General features: G+C 39.7%; 1 protein-coding gene across 9 annotated transcripts in view; it reads right to left on the bottom strand.

The window, feature by feature from the left end:
• The window catches only part of smap1 (small ArfGAP 1), a 108,316-nt gene that overhangs the window by 34,857 nt on the left and 57,109 nt on the right, over positions 1-16,350 (bottom strand). The window lies entirely within an intron of this gene.

The raw sequence follows: 16,350 nt of genomic DNA, 5'->3' as shown, positions 1-16,350 counted from the left end.
ACGGCGGTGGAGAGAGCTGTCATTTTAAAAGTCCTTTGAAGGTGTTTAGTGAAGCTGAGATCTGCTGACTGACAGCTAGAGGTTATTTATATATATATTGCATTATTTTTATATTCAAACCATACAGTGAGCCATCGTGCACCGGGGATGAGGACATCCTGCGATCTTCCTCTTCAATCAGGTAGAAAAGTGTAATCGGAGGACAAATTTAGAATAACTTTGTATCGATTTGCAGTGAATCTTCTATATAATATGACACGTGGCCTTGAACTTTGTAAAAGGACCAAATCGAAATCATACTGTTGATTTTCTTTTTACTAATCATGTGTCTAGAGTAACTCGTAGAAATGATGAAACGGTTCCAACTAAACGGTTCCAACTAAACTGTCTCCACTGACAGATGCAAGACAGCAAAGGAATCAGAGTTTCTCCTCATCATTACTTTTCAAATTAGTTGCAAGATATTCAGAGGGCTTTCAGGGGTGTCGTTAAATATTAGCTCAAAACAATTACGCCATGTCAATCATTTCCGGCGCTGATGTCGACTAGCTTATCGTTTGGCGTGTGGAACCTGAGCAGTGTTTAGATTGGGAGGACTGGTAACTGTAGCACACTGTACACCTGACCTGAAACATGTGAATGGTTATTCAGCTTTTTCCTTTAATTTGTCAATTTGTCATCCTGTCTGTACAGTATCTTGTCTGCTGTAGTCTTGTCTCTTACCGTAATGCTAAAGTACAGAGGCTGCATGCGGACAGTGAGCCACACGTTCACTGGACTATCAGATGCTCTACTTCACATTTAGTCTGACAACTCAGCCTTAGGGAAACACTCTCTTTACACACACACACACACACACACACACACACACACACACGTTTACAAGAGCGCATGTGTGTATTATTTAGCGGTTCTACATGTTACTGTCCTACAAAAGACCTCTATCGGTATACGTTTGAAAGCTGAGGGTGTTGGATAACTCACTGTAGCACCACTGTAAGGAGAGCTACACACTTTAAATATGGACAGCAACACACTGAACAACAGTACAGTGATTGGAACATATATGTCCATTATACTGCAAACTGTTAAAAAACTAAGATGTCTGCTGTGAGAGGAGAGGGAGAGAGAGAGAGAGAGAGAGGTGTGACATGCAGATTACGTCTGCACTATTAGCTTTAAAGGTAGGGTGTACGATGTTAGAGAAATGCTTCAGGAAGCTGAGTCGGGCCGACAAATAAAACAAACGTGTAGCCAATGAGCAGAAAGGGGCGTGCTTTGTCAATATGCGGAGGAGAAAGTGTTCAGTGTGCATGTCTGACATTAGCAGAAAGCGACTGAAACATTGACATGGCGGATAAAAACATTAAGCGAAAAAAAGGCTTGCGATAAGGCAAGAAGCAAAACCCGTGTTAATATAGGATCAGCTTTCCAGCGCTGGAGAGAACTGAAGGAGCAGGAAGGCCTGCTATGGGAGCAAGCTTGTCGATAGGTGAGTAACGTTGGTTTTGTTTTGTTTGTTTGTTTATCTGCAATCGTATTGTTCTTCCCTTCAGCTATGACAGACACATTTCTTTCCATTATTTGCCTGGCTTACATATGTATGTGTGTGGCGGAGCTATCAATACAGGAGTGGGACCCATTTGGGTTAGGGGCGTGTTTGTTTCGGTGATTTCAAATGTCAACATTAGCTTTCAAACATCATACACCCCATCTTTGAGTCCATTGAATATTTAACGACCAGGAAGTTAAAAAAACAACAACAAACAAAATGTTTCTATGTGTTATGCAGCTAGGTTTAAATAACTAACAATAGCACAAGCTATTCTTCTGAATTCTTCTTCCTTTTAAATCGGATGCAAATCCTCTTTACCATTCCGGGTATGATAAAGTAACCATGCAAAATAAAGTCAAGCACAAGGCTGTTATAAAACATACAATAAATGACAGACTTATTGTTGAGGTCACAGACATGATGTGCTACCCAAGAAACCTTGGAATAATCAAAAACATTCATTTCTCTTAGAGTGCAAACGTTCATTAATTCGACTAGATAAGTATTCGCTATGACGTTCACTTAGCTACCAATTTTTTGTACCACGTCAGTGAGAGCATTTACCTGACCAGAACATTACAAACCACATAAACAATATTTTCATTAATAACGAGAGTATAATGCACATTTATGGTTTAGGTTTATGGACCAAGGGAAAACTCACAAGGCAGCTATTTGTACATGAAAGAAACCAAATCTGGTGTCTGAAAGAAACATGAATAAAAAATGACTATTGATGGACTAACAAAAGAAATCCATATGTTCAGGTACTGAAAACAAAACGCAGTTATGTGTACTGAAAAACATACAGACTGTGTGTCATTAGGAAGTTAATCTGAGTGTGTATTCAGGACATCTTACAACAAAGTTAATATATCGTCACATCACACACCTAGCGTGAACTTAGACAAACACGGAGAGATGTATAAGCCTGCAGGGGCGAGTGCGGTAAAAAACAAACATCTTGACTATATAAAAATGGAATGAAGTTTTTAACATAATGAAGTTTACTAATGTAATGAAGTTGAAAAAAAGGCATTTATCACAGCTATAAATAAAAATACAATAGATTTTTAATCTCCTAAGCGCAGCCATCCCTGCAGTCACGCTGAGCCGATAAGTCAATTAAGCCAATAGGAAGGTCTGATCTATTATCTCATAACGCTACTCGGCATGATCGGACAATTAAAAATAGATTTTACAATGAAACTACAGATTATACTGATCCTATATTATGACAGCGATACGTTAGGTTGTAATTAAGGAAGTAATTTCTGAATCATGAACAAATTTATTGATGATTCCAGAGACAATTATTGTTTTTCCCTGAGATGACATTATTGTACTCAACTAGTGCACGCGCATTTGCCTTGATCGTCATCCAACTCTACACGGCGCAGGACGACGCACAAACAAATCTTCATCACAGTTTCCTGTTCCCTGTATAAAATGGAGCAGGTGTGATGTTCTGGGTCGGCACCGGAGAATAAAGGACCTGAGGACGGGACGTGCTTATTAATATAGAAAGCAAAACAGAAGAGGAGAAAGAGTTCTGCTTCCAGCCAGTCGTCTGAGCAGGAGACTCGCCAGCTCAGGAGTGGCCTGAAACATCATGTGCAGTCCATACAAATCTCATTTCAAGCAAATGTCACAGAAGAAGCAGATGCAGTCACTGACTGTGGTATCGGGATCTACAGGCTTCTGCAGATTCTTGGCTCCGGCAGAATGGATGTGGAAAGAAAGTGTTTTTTAATCTGGGCTGTGTGTGTGTGTATGTGTGTATGTGTGTGTGTGTGTGTGTGTGTGTGTGTGTGTGTGTGTGTGTGTGTGTGTGAGACACTGTGCAACAGAGGCTGCTGGCCTTGAGGAAGAGTGGACGCTGGACCTTGAAATCGCATTCCCTGCATGAGCGACACAGTGAAAGCTTCAGCATCACCTTTTAACATCAGTCAATGCCCCACACACACACATACACACACAGTACACACACACAGCCTCATCCTTGTTTTTCATCTTTTTCTTTACTCCACCTTATCACATCCACCTGCGTGACCATTTTCTCCCAGTCCCCTACTCCCATAAAGTCATTTAATACATACATCACTTTTTCTCTTCATGACCTTCTAATTTTTGCTTGCTTACCTGTGCCCACATCCTAAGCTTTAGATCTGGTTCATATCGTCACCAAAATGGCAACACAAAACAATTTTTTTCACCTTCATGTACGATTTTCTTTATTTATGACAGTTTATTTTTCGTACAAAATGCTATTAAACAATTATGCAATTATAATTTTTAACATTATTATTATAACTTTTTTATTCGATACAATGCTTTTTGTTAAATAGGGATGTGAAAAAAGAAACAGCACCATTTATAGCAAATAGTGCATACGACTGATCTTTTAAATAATATCCATATATGTCAGAAATATTTATATTGTTTGCACCATTTGTGTAGATGGCGTTACTATTTTTGCACAAATTGGTGCACGCTTGGTGAAAAGCCACAGCAATTGAGAAGTGAACCTGGAGTAATATTCTCAAATCTGAGTTCCTTGCATGTTTACCGAGTGAGTTAAATCAGCATAGCTGCACACAGCATAAGAAAAACACAAGTCTATGCTTACCTTTCACAGAATTAACTGTATAAATCATACTGTATATTTACAAGTATTAGCTTTAGATTAACCAACATACAGATATGTCTCTTTGTTATATCTACATCCTGACTATATGTTTTGCTGTTTGAGAAAGAATTACAGTCATCACTAATCCCTCATGTGAGAAAGCTACCTAGCTTGTGGCTAAAAGAAAATACGATCTTGACATTTTTCACCGTGGCCAGAGTGGCTGCTTTGAGTATTCCTATAACCGCTGACCTCCTGCTGTTTATATACAACATACAACAGTCTTTAGAGTTTACTCAGAATTATGTAAAAACTAAACAAATATGGAGAAGGTAATACATCTGTTCCTGGAAACACCTTGTTGATGAGAGTGGGTTCAAAGGAAAATGGCCAGTTTGGTTCAAGCCAACAAGTAGGATGCGGTAACGTAAATAATCTTTCCAACCAGAGTGAACAGAAAGCACCTCAAAACACACAGAACACCAAGTCCTGAGATGGCTGAGCTAGAAGGCCACATTGAATTCCACTCGTGACAACCGGGTACAGGAATCTAAAGCCACACGGGGAACAGACTCTTTCAAATAGGGCAGTTGAACATTCGGGGGTTTGCGAACAAAAGAAAAAGACATCATTTGGTCTTTTTCAATCTGTCCAGATTTGGTGATCCTGTTGCCACTGTGTCCGTCGTCGACAAGTACACCATGGTTTAAATCAACAAGGTTTACATTCCTGACATATGGAAGACACCTTTATCCAGAACAAATTGCATTTCATCTCAATTTATACAACCGAGCAATTGAGGGTTAAGGGCCTCACTCAGGGGCCCAGCAGTGGCAACTTGGTGGACCTGGGATTCAAACTCAGGGCTCCAAAGTCGCTGTTGGGAATGATTAGAAGTATGAGTAATCCTTATCATGTAAGCAAATTCTTTATTTTGTAGCGTCCTATGGCTGAAGGACAAAGTAGTCATAAATTTGCAAAACAGGGCAGAAGGGCCAATATCATTATCCAAAAGAAGAGTGGAGAAGAGTCCTTGTGCACTGACCTGACAGAGAACTTTACAATTATTCAACCTTCATGAAAAAGGATAAATATGAATAGTTTTAACCCACTAGATTTCTGCAAAACATAAAACACTCTAATTGTGTGCTTTTTCTTCCCCTCCCTCAAAGCACCACTTTCAAATTCATCAGCACCTCTGCAGTTTATATTTAGTGAGGTCTCCCCGGAGAGAATAACAGCGCCGAGTCTCTTTCTGTAATGTCTAATGAAGCTGTAGACAAGCTTGGACACTTCTCTATACAGGGCATTTCGGGGCTGTGCGTATATATGGACCTCTACTATAAATCAGAACGCAGGGTTTTAAATAGCTCTACACAAGCTCATTCACGCTATTATCCAATCAGCTAATCATTAGGCAGCGGCATAATGAATAAAACCATTCAGATAATGTTCACATTAAACTCCAGTATGAGGAACAAAATAGATCTCTGTGGCATGGTTGCTGCGTTCACAAAGGCTGGTTTGAGTATTTCTTCAAAACATTAGTGCATCCTTGACCTGTATCTGGAATTGTGTGATTGTTAGACTGGGGAACCGCATGAAAGAGCAGGTTCACCCTTGTTCCTATTAAAGTGGACAGTGAGTGTATCCATCCATTAGCTAAATTGTGTAGGTCATTTGTTTATCCTCCTACAATGATGAATAACAAAGATTTTTTAATGAAACAATTATTTCTTAACTAAGGAGTTTTAATGTATGTGTTATGTTTATTTAATCAAATATATATATAATATATTATATTATATAATATAATAATTTTTTTACCTGTTCTCTTGAAAGGGTAAATATAAGACTTTTCCCCAACACTGAATGGAATTTGTTTGATTATAGAGGTAAAGAAATGGGCCAGTGGAGTGTGTCTGTGTTAGAGACTGATTATTGCCAGGGCTTGATCCTGAAATATCTCATCAGCATTAATTATGCATTTCACCTCATCAGGACTTCAAAGGAAAACCATCACCTGGCAGCACCAGAGAGAGAGAGAGAGAGAGAGAGAGAGAGAGAGAGAGAGAGAGAGAGAGAGAGAGAGAGCACAAGAGAGAGAGAGTGAGAGAGAGAGAGAGAGAGAGCGAGAGAGAGAGTGTGAGGGGGAGAAAGCGAGAGAGAGAGAGAGAGAGAGAGAGAGAGAGAGAGAGAGTGTGTGTGTGTGTGTGTGTGAGGGGGAGAAAGCGAGAGAGAGAGAGTGAGTGTGAGGGGGAGAAAGCGAGAGAGAGAGAGAGAGAGAGAGAGAGAGAGAGAGAGTGAGAGTATGAGGGAGCGAGAGAGTGAGTGTGAGGGGAGAAAGCGAGAGAGAGCGAGAGAGAGAGAGAGAGAGAGAGAGATGCATACACAGAGCTATAAAGTACATACAGTACATTTTAAAGTCAAGGCTGTGGGCACTGTAGCACACTTCTGTAACACTGGCTCGTGACAGAATCTACTGATGTACCATGAAGGCACCAGGCCTCAGGACATCATCGATTGAAAACCACGACACCTGCACTTTGGGGCTATTTTATTCCACCACAAAGCTTTAAAGCTCATATTTTATTGTAAAATAATTCAGGTCAAAACCCTGAACCAAGCCTTCTACAGGTTGTGCTAAAAACAGAAGCCTGCTGCATAAAGCGAGCCTGTAGACTTGATCGTAGCGGGATATTCTGATCAGCAACACACCCTGAATAAACATGAATCCTATTGAGCTGCTTCTAAATTAGTTTCTAAATGAACAACTAGTTCACGGGTAAAGGCTGACATATAACAGCTTATATAGTGAAGCTTTCTGTAAGCAGATTTATTTCATGTTTATGGAAGGAGTCTCCAGTGTCAGTACATCAGGAAACCACTGCTAACATCTGTACACTAAGTATACTGTACAAAGTCACATTAATACCACAGACAACGACATCCCTGAGGGTAATGCATGCTCTTATGTGTTCTTAGACATTCTACATGCTGCTATGGATAAATAAAGTATTTATCTAACTATGCCCAGCATCATCCACCCTATCGATCTATCCATCCGTTATATTTATCTTTCTATACGAGTATCCATTCATCCATTTTATCTGTGCATTGTATTTATCTATTTGTAGCATCTATTTATCCAATATATTTATCTTCAGTTTCAATCCATCCATTGTATTTATTAATCTATCTGCAGTATCCATTCATCCGTCCATCCACCCATTTGCAGAATCCATTCTTCCACAGATTCATCTATCCATCCATCAGCAAATTTTGCTCTTTTTGATTTCTGGAAAAATCTGGTGACTGTTTATAGCTGATATGATTTAAGTAAGTTGCCCTCTACACATTCAACAAACATTGAATATAACAATAACTGGTAACAAGTTCATGAATAAATGATAACCTGCTGTGAATTAGGAGAAACTAAGCACTTTGGGACATGTATCTACAGTATAGGAAAAGAAATCTGCTCTTGGTGGTAACAGTAGCCCAGTGAACACCAGGTCTCATCACATCACTCCACACTGGTGGAGATTATTCATTTAAAACTGCACACTCCATTGTGGTTTAATGTGGAAGACACTAATATATCAAATGCACCAGTCTCAGTAGCTAGTGATAAAAGGAACAATGCATCATGTTGGCAATTTTCCTCTTGGTTAATTAGAGCACAGCCACAGGCAATGTCCACTCTCAGGATAATGAATTCAATTAACTGGTTCTAAATATTACTTGTTTTTCTGAATTTCAGTGTCATTAATCTGCACTACTGATTGTTTGCATTACTCAGTGTAGATACATGTGACTGGAGTTATGTACCGCTCAGTAGATTTACATGACAGAACTTACATGCAGCGCCACAGAGAGGCATATGACAGGATTTTTGTAGCGCTCACCCATCAGACTGCACCTCCAGAGACCCGACGGCAGCAACACAAACCATCTGGACCCCGCCACCGTAAATTCCTGCCACCGTGTGCCTGGTGTGCACGAGCAAAAAAAATAAAAAAATGTCCAGAAACTGTCTTCTGAACAAAGTCCCATACCAGCCTGCTGTCACCAGCACAGCAGGGAAACAGAGAGATCTAAGCAAGGGCAGCGCTCTTACACATGCACACTATCGCACGAACACAACCACACAGAAAACCTACCATTAAGAACAGCTACCCCCCCCCCCCCCCAACACACACACAAAGTAGTACACACAAACAAAAACGAGGATGACACCATTTCCAATGTGGTGAATATTACATGTGCTGCTTTGATAATTTATTCATAGCTCGAGCAACAATATATAGCAAAACCTAAGCTTCCTCTTCAAAAGGAAAAAACAGGAAATGATTGGTGAGGATGAAAAGAAGTGTGGAGGGGTCAGAAATTCTTAGCTGGATTAAAAAGATTCAGAACATAACAAAAAGCATATTGCAGGATGCTGCTGGTACCATATGTGGTTTCTGAGGTAGATAAGTAGGTGTGTGTGTGTGTGTTACACACTACAAAGCATAGTAATGCCTAATGCTTATCACCTACCTAAGTACATTTTATGTGTAATATTGCTTTAGATTTACTTTGTTAAACATATTAATTGTAAACCTGGATTAAAAAAAAACAGTCACCATAAATGGCTTACATTTACTCAGTGCCTTGATGCTTACTTTAAACACGTACTTAAACATGTACTTAAAAAGCCAAAAAGAAGAAGATATGAGACAGAATGCAATGATTATTCCCAGAAAGTTCAGTAACTATACTGTATCTCAAGGATTAAACCAGAACTGGCTTTATTGTTGCTTTATAAAGGCATCCAGATAAAAAGTTAGTCTTTGTAGTAGTTTTGCTGAATAATAGATGTTTACAAAAAAAACACTGCCAAAATGAATGAGACGTTTTAAGCGGCTTGAGAACTAAAAAGAAAGCCACTCAAGCATGAACCCACGCAATCTCTATTGTGTTTAAAAAAGCTCAAAGACAGAAACAGAAAAGTATTTATGGAAATTGTAGTTTTAACAATTATACTGTAACAGCCTTCATTAATAAGGAAGGAGCCTTGAATGCTGAAAAAAAAGATACTTAAAAAAAACATAATGAGCATCTCACAGTGTGCTAATGAGAGACTGCAAGGAGAACCGGTCACTCTGGTCTCTCTCTCTCTCTCTCTCACACACACACACACACACACACACACACACACACACACACACACACACACACACACACACACACACACACACACACACACACACACACACACACACACACACACACCGATGTGAAAAGAAAACACAATGTTTTGGAGGAAAAACCAAGGGAATCCACCCATTTTCAGGAATAATAGTCATACTAATCTGCCACAGATCCCTATATATTTATTTCTTCACTTGCTATTGTATGGCTAATTCAGATTAATAGAAAGTTAAACAAAAAAATAGCAATTCACTACATGTCGCACTGTGTATGGTTGTGTTCTGTATGCGATAAATAAAAATTGAATTTGATTTAAAATCAAAGTGTAATCAAATGAATGCTGCATTCCTCGAGTCTCACCACACCTTAAAGTCTTGACTATTATACTGCTAACTGATGATAGCATTCCCAAGACTAGAATCAGTAAAAGAAACAAAAGAGAGAGAGAAAGAGAGTGAGGGTGAGATTGAGAGTGAGAGAGAAAAGAGACTCAAAAAAGTGTCGGAAGGGGGGGTGGCGGTGGGTGTTTAGGGAGTTGGATGGATGAAGGGAGGATAGAAGGGTCTTTAGGCACAGGGCCTTTATGCTAGCCGTCATTCACAGAAAGTAATTTCAGTAAAAGCCAGGCCTGAACAAGGTGCTGTCGAACATGATTGCAGGCGCGTGTGAGTGCTTGAGTGTGTGCGGTGCGTATCTAGGTAAAGGAAGAAAGCTCTGTAATCGTCCCACTGCTCCATTACAGGCTTAAAAAAAACAAAAGCCATCTTCACTTTTCCTTGCACATTAGCCAGTTTTCCAGGGAGAGAAGCCGCACAGCCATGCTGCCACGCTAAGAGTCTGTTCCAGTGTGTCACATCAAACGCAAGCACGCAGCTGTGTATCTAATCACACCTTCCAAAGTCACATGTGTTCCTAACGGACTTCGGGGACGCATTATGCAGAACCTGTGGGTTAAACCGGGTTTTCCCCAAATTTGCACACTTCACCCACAAAAGGCAGAGAATTGAAAACAATTGACGTGTGTGCACTCACTAGGACTCGCGCACGCGACCTGAATGCCAAGATGATGTCTTCTCCTTGGCATTCAGGCAGTGATAGTAAGAGCAGAAAGTGAAGGAGGCTGATGATAAACATGTTGCCATGACTGCACTCTCAATCCTTCAGCAGCACAGCTCTTATACTTCAGGAAGAGCAGAGCGGAGAACGTGCACGACAGACCCGGGACTGGGGACGGACCCGTAACTGGTGATCACAGCCGACATCAAAGTCAATATAAGCAACTGTTTCACCTTAATTATTAATCAGTGTCTATAATTAATGCACAAGCTTCAGCACATCTATTTTTTGTTTTGTAAGTTTTTGCTTCCCATCATACAATCTGGCATAGGGAGAAGAAACATGCACGTCTTTATGCAATTATTTGTGTCATTGAATTTGTTTATTTCTTTGTAAATTGATTTATTGTCACTCAAATTGATGCTCCCCTGTCTGTCATAAGCCTCTATATAGCCCTAGAGCTAATCTCTGGACTAATGAACTGCCTTTAACTGAATGATTACAAAAAAAAAAAAATAAATAAAATACATAAATAAAATTAAAAAAAAAAAAAAAAAACCCGGATGTATCTAATCTGCTGTAAAATCTCTAGAACATTCCTGATTCACTGAAGCACAGCAACAGGTCCATGTCCAAATGATGCACCCATAATGCACCTGGTCACGGACACTGTCTGGTCTAATATTTCCCTTGATGTTTCTATCCCAAAACTCTGTTCTTTATACATGGATTTACTGCATTCTCTGTTGACCACAACATAAACATTAGATAAGCATGATGTGTGCTCAATTTGTTATTGGCTGTTTGTTAATCATTTGGTTTATTGCTTAAACAGATGGTCACAATATACACAATCGAATAAACTCGATAGGTCAGATTTGTCACGACAAACTTTAATGTTGGCAGTGCCAGACTGTGTGTTCGAAACTGGTTCTTAAGATACTATGTCCATACATATCCCAAATCATTATACTGTACCCATCACATGCACATTAAAGAATAATAAATTAATACTTGAATGAAGACAATCTTGTTTGCATTTTTAATTAAGGGTATATTTTATACCTCACTACCCTTATTTAAAAAAAGAAAAGAAAAAAAAGAATAAAATCCTGAGGTGTTTCTCCAGGGTTCTGTGCCACTCTGATTAGCCAATTATTGCTTTGCTAGTCATGCTTTCGTGTCTCCCCGTATCTGCCCATTCCAATTAACACAAGATAGCACAATTATCTCAGACAACTCAATCCAGGTATTCTAATTGAGTTTGCACGCACAGGCGGAGAACTGAATTAAAGTGTTTGAAGTTAATAAATCTGGTCAGTAAAACTGGTGTGCGCTCTCATATCTAATTTTGCTTAAGTGACATGCGAAAACTGGGGCCCACGTCCAACTTCCAGGTGATTATCAAGCGCCTCAGGTTCTGGATAAAATGCGCTTGGAGGATGGACTGGAATCAGAAACTATCGGTTTAGATCAAATCACCAAGCTATTATATGACACGAGCTCTTCTTTTTGTTTCTATGAAAATGTGTCAGGGATTGAAGCATTCTGTGTAGGACCAATGAGAAGTGGATGCACATGTCTGATATGGTGTATTGGATTCATTCTGAAGTGTGGAAGTGGTATCGGACTCCAATCATATTTTCTGACGCAATTTGCTGACACGAACGTGATTTGGGCTGATAACACATCTCCCGACTGGAATGTATGACAGGAATTGTGGGAATCCGAGTGACAGGTTGCAGTCTAAGATTGATCGAAGGCACAGATCAGATAAATGGAGCTCTACGGCAAATTACATTTAGTGTGTTCTAGACCAAGTGGGATTGGCTCCAAAACAATACTCAAACCACACCAGCATGGGCTCCTACACATTAGAGCAGGATGGATCTGAAGCTAATCAAACACCTCCTTCACACATTGTGTCTTCCTGTTCTTCTCCAGAAGCAAAAGCAGCTATTTCCAAGAAAACGTGTTGCCCGTTTAACACACATGCTACAGGCGAGAGATTCTTATCTCTCTCTACTGTTGCCTTTTAGCTTCCTACAAAAGCCCACTATTTTTTTCACTATCATCCTCCATTCTCCCTTTCTCCTTTATGTAACTCTGTTCGCCGTTGTCACTGGATCGGCACAGCTTCCAGCACACAAGCACAGCCAGAGCAGCATATTAATGAAATCTCACAGTGACCCGGGGTCAGTACAACACAACCTGTATTCGTGCAGCCTACAGTGTGAGTGGGGGCAGGGAATGATTATAAGCTCATGTGAGGAAACACATCCGCACATGTCGGTGACGGTGAAGGCTAAAGAAAATCATTGTAAGGTTCTGCACTTACGTGATTCCAGCACTGCACATTGCTGAAATATTTATGGAGATTAAATCCCACTGACAGGCAAATGAAAGTTGAGGCAGAAAGAATCCATCAAATGCAGCAAACAGAAACATCCATAATAACAGAAGCACTTTAACGCTGAGTTGCATCATAATGTAATTTCACGGCAGTATTAAGTGCCTTTGATATAAAATACACAACAGTGCCGGATGCTCCAATCCCCTCCATTTTTTTTAAATACTAGTGGTACACTGGTAGATAGAGGTGTAAATCTCCAGACTCCTCACAATTTGATTTCCCTTCGTGGTGCCAAAACGGGTGAAAAATAGAGTTTTTGCTTTCTGCAGCATGCGGGTTAGACCAATTGTTGCTTTTTAAAACTTACACGCGTGCACACACACACACATACATACATACAGTACACACACACACACACACACACACACACACACACAGAGCTTAATGCATTTGTTTCATTGGAAATGTGGGTACTGCTGACATTTTAGATTTTAGCCAACAACAACAAAAGGGCACAATTCCTAAGCCTCTGGAACAGTAAAGTCTGCTGCATTGTGCCTCAATGCAGAATTCGTTCAACAAAGAGACATGTGATACTTTATTATATTACTCGGTTAATTTTATTTAATAAAAATCAGTACATTCAGTTCAGTACTTGGGATGAGTAGTGTGTGTGTCATCGGGTCTTTGTTTTAAATTAGAAAATTCCTAAAGTCTGTATAAGAATTTGTTTCTTGAAACAGTTTGGGAAACACTTGTGCTTGAGAAAACCATCAAATCTGTTTAAACCTTATACTTCAACCAGTTGGCATTATTTGTACACTGAGTCAACTGATCTTGTAAAAGAAAGAGTATGTGAAAGGAAAAGACGGCACAAACATTTACCTTTTCCAAACTCTCAGTGGAGAATCGAGTGAAACCGATACCTAAGACTGAGCCAAATCCAAGTATAAATCAAGATCAGACTTCGAATCCAACAGCTCTACAGACAATGTTGTTGATTTGCAGCACATATTGTACCTCTAAACAAAACACAGGGTTCACCAAGACAACAATCGGACAATAAAGAGATAAAAACACAAGCTACAGCGCAACAACTCAAGGCGCATGCAAAACTACACACAAAACTATTTCCTACACAACTGCTTCACAGTGCTGAATGGTCAAACATGATAAAGCTGTGAACTCTAACTAGCTAGACAAAACCCAAAGATGGAAAATGTCCCATCTGTTCTTGGTGTTCTCCGTCTCTGTGCACATCATATTAATCCGAATCCAGCTGTGGTCCACAGCATCATCCTGAAGGCTACATACTACAGCATCTACAAGCAACAGACTGTGATAGAGAGGGATCTGTAAATGATAGAATTATAGAGTTCTATCTAAATGATAAAATTCCAACCTCTCTTACACACAGACATGCAAGCACGCACGCACACAAAAGAGCAAACACACACACACAAACAGTGAATGCTTTGGCTGTGTTGTGACTGGACCCTTACCTCCTGTCACTCAGCACCTCACTGCACCCAGACAACCACAATAAAATCCTCACCTCTCTTTGTTTCTCACTGCATGTGTCTCAGAGAGGCGACAGAGAGCCTGCAGGCAACCCTGACAGGCTTTTACTAATGCTGTGACAGACCGCACTTAAATAACAACACAAATCAACGGTGCTGAGGCTATTTGCTATTTTGAGGCTGATTGTTAGATACAGGTTCAGAACAACACTTTTCCCCTCCAAAAGTAAACTTCTTGTGTGTCTCATGCTAAGTAGCTTTGAACTGTTTTCGTGCAGCACTTGCATCATATCATACTGGAAGTTACAGGCAACTCATATAGCGTCAGTACATCTTCAGAAATTGGTATGGCTTCTTGCTGAGAAGCAATAAACTGACAGAGTACGAAAGACAAACACACGGTTTTCTCACTTTTATGCATTTTATCACATTGTTCAGGATAGAACCCCTTGAGACATACTGCTACAGAAAAATAATCCACTATGGGGCAGAATGACACATTTTATTCATTTATTTCTTTTCTTTTATATCACAGAAGCGATGACTGGAGATAATGAAGGTAACCTTTCATTTATTACTAAATAAATGTTGTGCTTTTGAAGCATTTAATATAACATTTAATCTTGAGCAATGTCCATGAGACAAATTAGTTCTTGTTTTAATTCACTTTTGTTATAGAAGCTATAAAAACTTGGAACCTACCGAGCCTCTTAGTTTCCTTCCTCTGAAGTAAATAAGAAAATAAATGCAGCTTGTTAATTCAATGGGAAAAAAAATCTAAATCACAAACTCCTCTATCCTGAAGATCCAAAAAATGTTCAGTCCCAAAGCGCCTCCTCCAAAGACTCCATAAATGGTAAATAAATATATAATCTTCCTGCAGAAAGTGTTGTTATATCGGTGAATTTACTGAAGTTTCTATTTTTCTTTTTGTCAGCCTTGGAATTTGTAGCCTGTCCTGCATACAAATCCTTGGGAATGAGATGTTACTATAGGGATCAGAAAGATTCAGGTATGTGGGCACAATAGCCACACCGAGCAAAAACAATCATTCTAGCAGACTCGCCTCAAGGTTAAACACACGAAGACAAGGACAGAACACACGATGAGCTTTGGTGAAGGATATCCAGAACATTCCTGATTTACTAACACACAACAAGGTCTATGTGATGCACCCATAATGCACTTTGTCAAATGTTCTGGTCATTAACTAGTCTCGAATTTTCCCTGCTCTTTATGAACCCAGTCTCTGATCTGTATATATTGCTTTCTCTAAATCGGACAGTTCACCAAGTTAAACACGAGGTGCTACATGAGAAAACTAAAAAGAGTGTAAAGACTACAAACAGTCGAATCATAACCTGCATCCGTTCTGAACGTTTATCTGGACCTTCCAAAAGTGCTGATATTTAGCTGAACAGCACTGGTACATATAACTCTGTTTGTCTGTGTTTACTGCATAAAATCGCAATTAAAGCAATCGTTCTATACACCGAATCTGTTACTACACCTAACACGAGCTGTCAGTCAGTCTGTGGTTGCATGGCAACACTCACCACTCATTCAGCTCTGGCTTCATTGGGAAGTGGTTTCATTTGGTGGTGAAAAAAATAAATAAATGGGGAAAAAAAAAGATTATTTTTTGCTCATATTGTGTCAGTTCTTCGATATTGTTTTCTTATTTACAGAATGGTTGTATACAAGCAATATGACCCACACATCCCTGCTGTTGTACTGAACCTCAGCATGGCTGTAATTACCTGTAGCCGAATCCCAGCTACAATGATGACCAGTACAATTGTAACACTGCTTATTTATTGCACTTACTGAGTTCGGGCAAAACACTAGAGCCTCCTCATGCCCATGGAAGAAACTAATGAATATATTATTTGCTCACCGATGTAGCTAATGATCTTTCTAAATATTTCATGCCAGAGCGGACACGTTAGCTTTTATACATTTATACAGTTACACAGCCGTGAGCAAGTGCTGCAAATGTGCAATCCAACAATAGAGCCTCGGCCAGTAAGATTGCAAGCCT

The sequence above is a fragment of the Tachysurus fulvidraco genome, chromosome 4, assembly GCF_022655615.1.
Source record: "Tachysurus fulvidraco isolate hzauxx_2018 chromosome 4, HZAU_PFXX_2.0, whole genome shotgun sequence".
Classification (NCBI taxonomy): Eukaryota; Metazoa; Chordata; class Actinopteri; order Siluriformes; family Bagridae; genus Tachysurus; species Tachysurus fulvidraco.
This window is presented reverse-complemented; position numbering and strand designations above follow the sequence as displayed.